Raw genomic sequence first — 12,237 nt, forward strand, 5'->3', positions numbered from 1 at the left:
GATATTTAATGGTTTAAAATGAACCCCCTGGTAGCCAAATGGTTACGGACTATGCCACCTTTGCTGCATGTCATACACCTTTAGTTTTCACGTGTTTCCCAGAAGTTCAAACCTATTATTGTAAAAATTTCAACAACTAACATTTATTTTTACCAATTTCAGTTTATGACCAATTAATGACCTAAAGAAACTACTAACCATCAGCCTCTTACACAGCCTTTGTGCAAGTCCTGCTAAAAATAAGCATGTTAACAACGTCTCAGTAAAAAAATACTTCACCAGATTTGACACTATTCCTGATCTTGGCACGTAATTTCTATCTTTCACAAATTGAGTTACCCATCTAATTATCCACTGAGCCAAGTCTGGTGTGTTTGAATGTGATTTGCTTTTGGGCATGTGATCCAATCACCACCAATCTGCAGGTGGCTGTCATTAGCTAAAAAGACCTGAAGGAACATTGTCAACAACAATTAAAGCAAAAGTGTTAATTAGTTTGACTCTAGCTGACTGCTGTCAAGGCACAAATCGAGTAAATACTTTTCAAGTAGAGGCTGATAAATGGGGGAGAACATATGTTCTGGCTTGGACTCGCATTAAGATGTTTTACGTACACTCAAGTGCGACAGAGATGAGGTAGAACAGCAGAGCAAAATCAGGAGAGAGTCTCTGTTGTATTGGGACCAGTCCTCTGAGCTGTCACCATATTGCTGACTCAGTCAACACGCTGCATCGCAGTAAAAATCCTTTTCAGTAAAACCAGGTGTGTCTCCTGGCATGAGAAAAAGTTCTGAATGAAAAACAAAAAACTTGTTTTGAAAGTCACATGAGCCATGCAGGTTGAATACCATTCTGTCTATCTCAACTTGTTCAGAACGAGACATTTGTGATAGTGAGTTGATTTGAAATAATTTGTGCACTTGCAAAGAATTAATCAGCAGCAGATTTAGTAATTCATTTAGTCTTCTTAGTCTTTAACCTTTGTTGGCATATTGCTACATTTCAATTGTAAATAACAACAACTGTCAACAGTGGTATCAAAGTCTCCATTACAAATTGTAAATATTATTAATTATATTAATTATATATAATTGTGTAATATCAGTGGACACTGCACACCTAGTATAGTAGAGTGTGCAATCATGTTGAGAATCCAAAGTTGTCCAGAGCTGTGCTCCCTGCACTGAGCTGTGCAGAGGGAGAGAGCCTGCAGCCCCAGTCCTATTTTCAGCTTCAGTGGGCAGAGGAGAGCGCCAGGCCAACTCAGGGCAGTCAGGATCAACCCCAGCTCCATTTAACCCTACACACTCCACTTGACACATACACGTATACACGCAAAGTGGCTCGTTCAAACCGGCACTGCTCATAAGGTGAAAAACATTACAACAATGGAGATGGCAGGGGAAAAATAATATGGCAAGGAGATGGTTTACGGATGGCAGCAGCATGATGTGATGAAAGAGAGATGCTGATATTAGCAATTATTAATTTAATTAATGAATTTATTCTTAAGTTAATGAATCAATAATAATAAAATAAAAGTACCTAGTATTTATATTGCCATTTAAGCCATAAAGAAATGCTTTTAACATATCATCAGTGGACACATTCTACTGCATCATTAACTAGCCGTCTGTTGTTAGCTATGGACACATGGACTCCCAGGCAGTCTCATTTGGCTCATGATTGATTGTCATTGAAATGTCATCTCATTTCACCTCATCACATTACTTAGTGCCAATGTCAACTGTCACAAGCTTGCAGTATCACCACAATGGGACTACAGGTGCCCCCTGGGTGGCTGCAGCGTAAACAACTGAAACTAAGGACAGAGAGAAATATTGCCTGCCATTGACAGAGGCTGAAAACACATATTTCACTGGCGTTTGTCTGGGCCAATAAATCTGACAAAAGACAGTAAGTAGTTAATATTTCATTTTGTTAGCTGAATAAATTTGAGTATTAAGTTAGTTGAGTATAAGATGATGACTGGTGAACAATGACTATGTGGGAGCTTAAAATCACATATACAGTATCTAAAACACTGATACAAGGACTGCTTCAGTTTAGAATAGACTGCAAAAGTATGCTTTTAGATTAAAAATATGGACAGTTCCTGTTTCTTAAAAGGTTTCTGCATTTCTTTTATGTTTATCATTGTTTGCGTAGTGAACAAAATCAATATGGTGAGCACATATTTCACAGTTCACACAGGAATCTGCACACAGTCTTTCAGTCGCCCCCACTTGAGGTCGATCAACTCTCTTACTTCCATTTTTCCCAGTATTTCACTGTGAACTAGTCGACGATGACAGAAGAGCTCCCGTGGAACTGCCAAAGAAACTCCATCATTGATGGATCATCCGTTGATAAGTTTTGATTTGAATGGGGCACAGGAGGGGGGAGGAGAGGCAACAGGACAAACGAGACAGTTTCACTTTATCAGACAGGTATAGTGCAGTTTGGAAAGAAGCCCAAAAATCTGCAGCCTGTGAAGGACAACATTTAAAAGTGACTTTAGAAAAAGAAAACACTGCAGAGGACACAGTGGTTGAAGGCTGAAAGAAAGAGAGTTTGTATTTGAGTGTTACTATACTCCACTTGATTTATGAAACTTCATTATGTTATATATGTGATTCACCTGATGACCTTTAATTCAGGGCTTTAACTACATCTACCTTTGTACAAGATATGAAAACAGTTTTACCATATTCCACCCGACTGATTCCAAACCTAAAGATTGTGAAATATGTTTCTTCCATCGAGCAGACAAAAGATTTGCTCCACAACTCAAATTAAATTAAAAAGTGAGTATTAAAGTTTAATTTTCAAGGACACACCAGCAGGGTGCAGATATCTGCCGGGTTGTTAGAGGAGTGATTTTTTGTGTAACCTCTTCTCATAAAACATCATTACAGTAGAGGCCAAAGGAGCCATTTATTAGCTGTAAAACAGCTAAATATGTTCTACCGTCAGTTCCGCTGTCTTCTCGCTGGAGCTCATTATGATTCGTCATCATGATTGCCTTTTATAGTGACCAGTAAGATCTGAATGCAACATTAAAAGTTAGCACACAACATTAAACATTCATGCAAGGCTGAGAGTCCCGGACCACTCTGCATTTCTGATTGTACTCAGACTTAGTAGAGGCAAAACAATTCTTCTGCTTCATCTTTCACATCCCATTTCTTTCCATTTTTAGAGGAATGCTATTTTTGCATGCAGGTGTGTACTTGTGTAAAAGAAGGCTGCGTAAGCATGAGAGGTAGAGTATGTGTATATGTGTCTCAAAGACTACATCATGTCTGTGTCTTCCTGTTGCAGGAGAAGGGGGATGGGCTGCATCCACAGCTCAAGATTGCCATCTATGGGGACTGACAAGCTCACATGACGGAGATGCAGCTAGGGGATCTTCAAGGTAATCACTGGATTTCCTTCCTCGTCATCCCCCTCAGTGTATTGACAGTCCTGTCATACTGTGTGAGTGTGTGTGTGGGGGGTACTTATTGCTGCATTTTACTCATCAGTTGTTGATGAGGGCCACACAAATCTGTTTGGACTCATTTCACACCACAGCACTTGATGTTGTGGTTCATCTGTTGAGGTTCATCTTGGGTAAACAACAGTGAACACATCAGTGTTCACACACTGAATTCAAGCTTTATTTCCTGTCATGATGACAGATCTACAGAACGTGCCAACAAATCATTAATGACAAAAATGATAAAAATAAAATATATTAAAAAAAAACAAACAACCCATATGGTATTTTGGGAGTGGAGCCAGTGATTCATAATCATTCCTTTTCAGCACAGTTATAAAGGAATATAAGATGAAAACGGCCTTTGAGTGGGTGTTTATCAGTAAAAATATTTCCAGTCATAAAACCTTCAACAGACAGCATCTTCACAATCTTAAATAAACCTCACACTCCAGAAATCAAAGGAAATTACTTGAGTGGAAACACAAAAGTCAGTTTGGCTTTTAGAGTCAGGTCCACCATAAACTCAAATACAAATTATTAGTTTTCAAAAATAAGAGGAATAAACTACTTTTTCTTCAATGCCAGGCATGAAAGCCACAAGTTTTATAGCAGAAAGCGTTTAGAGGGACACTCTGAGATACCCGGAAAAACTGAATGCTTGTTTTTCACTCTATCACTGAGTAAACAAATCATCACCGTGACCTGATTTCAGATGAGTAAATTTGTGCAATCATGTTGTTGTGAAGACCATTTCATTTAGGTGCCTTGTGTCTCTTTCTCATTACTTACAGATTACCTCTCGAGTCCTTTATAATAAGGCCAGCGCTGGAGACAATAATCACACTCTGTCAAATGCAGCAGAGGGGACAATGGCTCATACTCCATAAACACCGCAATTTCCTTCAAACTATCAACTCACACTGCGATATAATTCAACTATATTACCTGCCCTGGAACTAGACAACGGCAGCAAGATTGTGTAACTTGAAAGTTAACAAAAGGCTGAACATGTCCACTAGAATGACCTGCTAAGCTCTAAGAAAGAAGTTGAGTCAAGTGTAGAGAAAGTTGAGTGTTGCTGTATCCACTCACACAGAGTCCACTTCTACCTTTTATTAGAGCGCTACTCTTAGATATTCTTAATTATTCAGGAACTCTGAAAGTGGGGTCTTTATAGAATAAAACAGAGTGGACGTGATAATGCAAAGCTCTCTTCTCCAGCCCTGAAAAAAGACTTTGATGTCTTTTTCTCATCCAAAGGAAAAACGAACACTTTCATGCAGTGTGTGGAAAAAAATGAATTTCTAATATTGAAAAAAATCACTTCAGATAAAAATAAGACTGCATCGTTTCACTGGCCTCCCGTTGACTTCCTCTCACTAGCCATATCACTTTCCATTCCTGCTTCCTTATTATTCCTGCTACGTCAGGTATAAATACATGTGTATGAGTGAGACTCAGCCAAGGAAAAAAAGAGGAGACTTCCCACACCAGCTCCAGCCAGCCTATCCCAGGTGTCCTCTATTCAAAGTCAGTGGGCTGCATAGTAAATCCAATATAAAACCGTAAAACGACAGAGACCTATAACGCTGAGAGTTATTTGCAGGCACTGCATCTCAATCTGACTCTTAGATCCCAGACACAGTGTTCATTTCCTTTTGTGTCAAACTTGTCAAGTTCAATTACCTGAAGCAAGTGTTTTCCGACGCTCGTGCGACATCTGTATCCTAATTGCTCATAAACAGTCAGTGCCCGGCGCTTCGAGGCTCAGTTTTAGCAGTGACGGCGCAATTAGTTCACAAATGAGCAGCTTATATTCGTAGCCTCGCAACACTAAGATTGTTCATCTACCAGCAGTAGCAAGGAGACGCTACGAGACGTTTGCTCAGCTCTCACCTCTAAACACTGTGGAAATCATCCTGCCATGAACTGGTTTTTGTAATAACTCACACATCTTTACATTTGCTCATAACATACAATTTATAGGTTTATACAACTGGACGAACAGTAAACACACAATTGTGCATGTGCTTTAATCCCTTCTGTACACACATACAGACACTGAGCAGTGAAAAGGTTTATACACAAATAAGAGATGAACTGCAAACACTCATACCAGTACAGCGGTACATACATACACTTTAGTTTTCCCTATTTTTAATGGTATTTGTTTTGTTGATGGAGCACGGTGGTTTTACATGACTCTCCTACCTGCTTCCTCCTGCAGGAGTGCACACTACAGTAAAATAAGTCCCTATGAAAGGAACAAACCTTTGTACTAGTTATAAGTGGAAAAAGAAAATTAAAATGAGCTGCTGATTATTCCTCAATGTAAATGCTGCTTCACAATAAGTGCAAAATGAGTTTGACATTAAAAAACTCAAAAGATCCATCTACAGGACTGGTTTGAACACACATTCACTATGGCTGCTCCTCAGGACGCCGTCTCCAGTGAAGCACCTCGAGCCTTCTCACCCACAGGTCAACTGCCTATGTGGGCTCATAATCCTCCTGGCATTAGTCTGTATATTCAAGACTAATGACACTTGACATTCACTTTGACAGGGTTTCATAACCCAAATGCTTGTTAAGCATAAAGTGAGAACCTCCAGCAGTGAGTGAGCACACATATTTTTCTACTATAAACAAATCAGCTTCATTTCCACTAAGATGGATGCTGGAGGCAATCACAGTTCTCAGCTCTAAAAGAAAAGAATAATAATAATATATTCACCTGACTACTGGGACACATTAATGTGGCTGCCTCAGTCTACACAGTGGAACATTTTCCCATACTCTCACAGTTTTCAATTTCAGCATTGAAGGTATAATGACATCTATTTTTCATTTAGATTCTCGAGGACAGAGATGTCAGATGTTACAATGAGAGAATAATTATCTATTTGGATAAAGGAAGCCCTGCTTGATAGACTACAGGAGAGGAAAGGCTCACACATGCTCAGATAGACGAAATTATATTATGTTGCTGCGTTTCAAATAATTATAATATGCAAGTGTTTGTGTGAGACCGTGTTTATGAAAGAGAAAAGCGAATATGAAAGGCTGACATAGCTTTTTAAAATTGTTTTACAATATTAATACACTCAGAATCTTCATATAGATTTTTCTGTATTAAAATCTAAATGGTTTAATGAGTTCATATTATATTTTTTATAATAAGCCAACGCTCTGCTTATACATGTGAACATACTAGCAACCAGACACACAAAACAGCAAATAAAAAAACCCATAAAGCAACAGCCAACACGATAAAAATCCTCCTCCACAACTGACCAAACCCGCAAAGCAAAAAGTTTCATTTCCTCTCTGCTGTACCAAACAGCTGGAAACTGAATTTACACATTAGCAAAGCTGCGAACTCTTCTTAGTGAGAGAGTGGGTGTCTTGCCCTGTTTCTGGAGGCCTTTCATAGTGGCACACACACATATAACATCTTTTTACACACAACCCCTTTCATACAACACGAGACACACACGTACACAGACCATGTCTCTTTCTTTAGCAAAATCAGTTGTAGCTCCAGATCTGCTCTAATTGCTACGCGTCTTCCTTTATTCCCAGTAAAGCTTCCATATTGGCAGAAATGGATGACAGGATGTACACAGATGACGCATGATAATAAAACAGGGTTCCAAAGGAGCTGACATGTAAAAAGAACCAACACAGAAAAGCCTCAGTAAAGAAACATTCGAAAAATAAATTATGAGAAATGCGTGTGTGAGCAGGGCAGAGAAAGCAGCAAAGTACCTGCAGGCTGAGGGTGAACTTATTTCACTTATTTCAGCTGTCAAGCACATTTTAGGGCCAACTTTTGAAATGTCACAAAAATATAAAATATGAATTACACCTATTTCTCACAGAAGGTGAGAAGGAATAAATGCACAGATCGAAAATGGAAGACGGTATGTAGAAATGGATTATTATTATTGGGGAAAGTCTCTGCAGGTAATGTGCGACCCATTTCACGCTGTCTGAAGATAAAAACAACAAGTAAAACAAAAGAAGAACACGCAGCTAATGCTCTGATAATGACCTAACACCTTCAACAAGCACCTTCCACGTAAGAGTGGCAGCCATGGCGACCTCTCTGGGATGTTGTGGGAGAAAAAAAAAACATAATTACATTTATTTTGATCAATTAATTTTAGTTTAGCTTATGCAGGTGTAGCACACTACATTGCATTCACTGGACTGAAATACAGGTGGCAGAGGCTGCAACAGATATCACAAGAAATCATATTAGCCTGTCACAACCCTCCACATCCCTCTCAGACATTACTTCCATCTAATTTGTGTGTAATTAGATGACCAGGATTCATCCTACTGGGTGATTAATTACCCACAAAGATGATGACAGCCCTTCCCACCCTTCCTTTCCCCAAGGTAGTAACCAAGGCGATGAGAGTGGCGAAGGCACTCGTCTGAAGGAGGAGACGCTGGATCGACACAATAACACAAAAACAGACACACAATGGGGACGTGTGCTTGTTCCTCTCCGATCATTCAATGCATATTAAAAACGCACAGCTCACACTGTGATTCGGAGCCCGTGCACAGACGTGTAATGCTCTCATGAAAGTTGATTTGATGCAAACGATCCGATTTCATGTCATGTTTTTCATTAGACGATTCTAGTTTTGAATGATTCCTTTCCATCAGATCACACCAGAGAATTGAACGTGGATATTTTCAATTAGTCATCAGCAATAGTAAAACTAAACATTTAGATTTTGAACTTTTAAGCAGACAAAATAACACTTTATACAAATATCCCAGAATGAAAACAATGCACCATCTCTGTAGTGTCGTGCAGGGTGATAAAGCCGGTCAACAGATCGCAGCAGATGTATTTCCCTATATGCTGGCATAGCAATAATGAGAGTGTGTTTGAAATGATTAATGGAAAAATCATGCTTATTTGGAAAACCTTAGGAGGCTTGTGCTCCTTGTCCTTGAATTTATGTTTCCTGGGATCTTTACTGAAGGAGGAAAGTGGAAACTCTGTATGCTGCATACATAAAAAGAAGCCACTGTCTTTTCAGACAACCTGTGCATCTAAAACCACAGAGTCACTACACAAACCACTGTTGGCTAAAAGTTTCTTGTTGATGGCCAAACTTAACAATCTGTTATCCACTATGCAAATCACACACATCAGACACACAGGACACACCCACAGTAGCATATATTTGAGAGGCAACTCACTCCAACTCCACAGGAAACTATTTATAGAGTCAAGATGCATTGCTGCCCTTGAGTCACTTCTAACCCGCACAGGTCTTAACAGATGATGCTATATACAGATACAGATATATACATACGCATACACAAACGTGTTGACAAAGAAAGCCTGAGGATTATGGAAACACACCGAGTTGGCTGACCATGCAGTATGCAAAAGGCAGCAGCAGAGAAGGAGACATTATACATTTAGATTCAGTTGCCTCAGAGGGGTCTCAAGGGAGAGGTTAAGGTTGGAGTTCAAAGCAAATATTGAAGTGTTTGGTTAACAACAAAACATTGTCACGGAAAGCATAGTAATTTAACAGTTATGTGTGTGTGTGTGTGTGTGTGTGTGTGTGTGAGAGAGAGAGAGAGATACAGCGTGCACTAAGCCTGATGACAGAGCTTTGGGGGTCGTGGATGTAAAATGAATTCAGAAGAGCTCAGAACAGAATTTGAATACAGATTGTTTGTAAGAGCAGATTTTTATATTTCTTGTATTGAATATATATTTTAAAGCCAAGAAAAACATTTGATTTTAGAAAATACGTTTCATTTGCAATAATAAAAAAAAGTCATGCATGTAGAATTTTAACATTAAATTACTTATAAATTAGTTCTGAATTTCAAAGGGATTGGCTAAAAAAAAGATTTATTCACAGCAGAAATAAGAATAAAAAGGCAGCTTTTCATGAAGCAGAAGCAGAGCTAATACTTCAGAGCAGATGGAAGAATGACTGAATGGCTGATAGAAAAAAAAAACTTCTGGCATATGTATTCTTTTTTCTTTTCAGCAAAGTGAAAGATGTAAGAAAGAGGATTCCAGCAAGAAACAGAGGTTATGATCTTCAGAGTTTCTGGTTCACGGTCTGATGGTCTTTTGCTTTACAACAGTGGATGGTCTCTGGTACAAGCTGAGACAAGTCCACTACTGTCAGAAGGAGATAAGGTTGAGGTTGAGGGCATGAGGTCCCCGGGATAGTGACTGACTCGACCGGATAGTCTGTGCATTGGTTAGTTAGCGTTTGGTGGGGAAAACATGTTGTCTAGCCAGAGAAGCTAGCAATTAAATGTAATGATAGAGTAGACGGTGAGGTGGTGGTGTCTTTACTTTGTCTCCTGCTGCCATTTGTTCCTTCATTTGTTATGTTCAGTCATGCATTTTAAGTAGCCACGCTTAACTGAGCTTAACTTGTAGTGTTGTGACCATGCATGCCTTTAACTGTACACTGCACTAGATCATACTATAAAGCTACATGGCTTTATCATGACGTGTGGACTGTCGGCTTCGTTTGTTTTTTGCAAAGTGAGTGAATATTTGTTAGAATATTTGAAGAATGCAATACAGAAAATGTCCAACTTCTAAAAGGTGTGTCAGGGCTGTTTTAGCACAAATGACTGCATCAATGTGGTGTCGCATGGTGGAAAAGAGACAATACCCCAAAGACATTACTGTCCTGCTGAAAAAGGAAATCAGCATCTCCATGAAGCCTGTCAGTAGACACCATCAAGCATCAAGTCCTCTAAAATCTTCTGGTAGACGGCAGCATTGACTTTGGACTTGATAAAACACAGTGGACCTAAAACAAAACAGATGAATGACCCCAAAACCTGTCAGTCTTGAACAGTCATCTTGAAGCCTCCTGGATTCTGTCAAGTCAGCTGTCTTCCTCAAACCAGATTCAGGTCATTCCCACTTATTAAAGTGAAGTCTATACTGAAAATTTGTTAGATTTCATAAGGAAGGAGTACAGGACAGCACGTGATAGGATGATAAAAGAGAAAAGAATAATCAAACAGGCAGAGTTTCAAACGAAGGGTTGGACACTGTCTATATGTGTATATTAAAAAAACAACTCACATAGTTCACATAAAGACAGCTTTTTGAAGTATTCCCTAAGCCCAAAAACAGTAACTATGACACAGGTTACACAGTGTAGTATTCATGGGATGATAACAGCCTGCAGTCATGTGATATTATTCCGAAAACTTTATTCTCTTCTGTGAACTTCTGAGAAGCCTCCGCTTTCATTTTCATTCTAGCCATAGCCTGCCTGTCTGCTTTTCTCTGTGGGTCAGATGAAATTGGGAATGCACCACTTTCTCCAACCAGATCTGCTGAGAAAAGCACCTTGACTTGATTGAATCCTAAACTAAATTTCACCTCCAAAGGACACACCTGTGTAATCGACAGAAAGAAGCATGGCTTCACTGGCCAGCTCCGAGGTGTGAATGTGAAACTAGGATAATTAGACATTCCTGTTGGATAAATACTCGTTAAAACAAGACTAAGAACTCTGCACTCTATAAAGCTGTACCATGGCACAACAGTGCTTGGGGCTAAATGTTAATATCAACACTTTAATGTTCTCACAATTTAGCATGTTTGCATGTTATCGTTAGGTAATTAGCACTAAATACAAAGCACAACTGAGGCTGCTGGTAAAGTCACTCACATTAAAATTCTGAACAGATGATAACGTTAGATGAATGATCAAGGGATAACTGCATTTATTACAGCTTATTCTATCTCATTCAATTCACTCTAGACAAAGAAATAAAAAATAATTAAAAATAAGTTCACTAAAGTCTGATAGGATTTATCTCCTCAGGGAGTAAGAGACCTTGTCTCTCAACACTCACACATTGCATTGTGTGTGAATCTTGAGCTGACCGTTGAACTTACGGACCCAGAGAGCCAACTAGATCTTGGTGGAGCACTTTAGAGGTCAGCTGGAACAATCCTGGGCAACAGCAGACAATACAGGATTACTTCTCCCTCCGCTTGGCAGAGTCATAATTACCTTCTCTCACAGCGCTAACATCCGGTGAGAGTCTCTGTGGCAAGCCACTATTTTAATCACTGAACAAGGATTACAATATGCACATTTAATTTGGTGAGGTTGTGTGACAATCTGTGGGATTTTATATTGCCCAGCCTGAGCTGGCAGCTAAGATAAACTATGACGGCTAAAACTTGAAACCTGAGTTATGAAATTGTCCAAATGAAATTCTGGTGACTGGTGTGGACACTTGAAGGAAACTCAAAATTTTCAGATATTATGGCCCCTGATCATCGCTTACTCCACACCTAAAAACACTAGGCATTAAAATAATGATAATTATTTAAGATTTCAAGTGTATTTTGTGTTGTGTCACTCTGTACAACCCCTCAGTAAGAATGGCATATGCCTATTAATACCAACACAAAGTGACAGATTGCCCTCATCCCACACTGAAGTCTATTCATTTTGACAGGAACAGTCTCTTCTGTTCAGAGATTAAAATATCCACCCACAGGGCACAGCAGTTTGTGTCACAAAATTATTAAATTAGCACAAAATAATGATATAATGTGATTCAAAAGATATGCCAAGGTTACCTTTGTCAGCAGGGGGGCACGTGTCCCATCGTTATTAATGAAACCCAACCAAGTGTACACTTTTTGCAGATAAGAGTCATGTTGTATCCCTCTAATGTTTACAAGTATTTGTCAGTGAAGAAGCATT

General features: G+C 39.1%; 1 protein-coding gene across 4 annotated transcripts in view; it reads right to left on the minus strand.

Annotated features, from left to right (window-relative positions):
* The window catches only part of magi2a (membrane associated guanylate kinase, WW and PDZ domain containing 2a), a 156,143-nt gene that overhangs the window by 123,589 nt on the left and 20,317 nt on the right, over window positions 1-12,237 (minus strand). The gene's annotated exons all lie outside the window — the stretch shown is intronic.

The sequence above is a fragment of the Anabas testudineus genome, chromosome 23, assembly GCF_900324465.2.
Source record: "Anabas testudineus chromosome 23, fAnaTes1.2, whole genome shotgun sequence".
NCBI classification, from domain to species: Eukaryota; Metazoa; Chordata; class Actinopteri; order Anabantiformes; family Anabantidae; genus Anabas; species Anabas testudineus.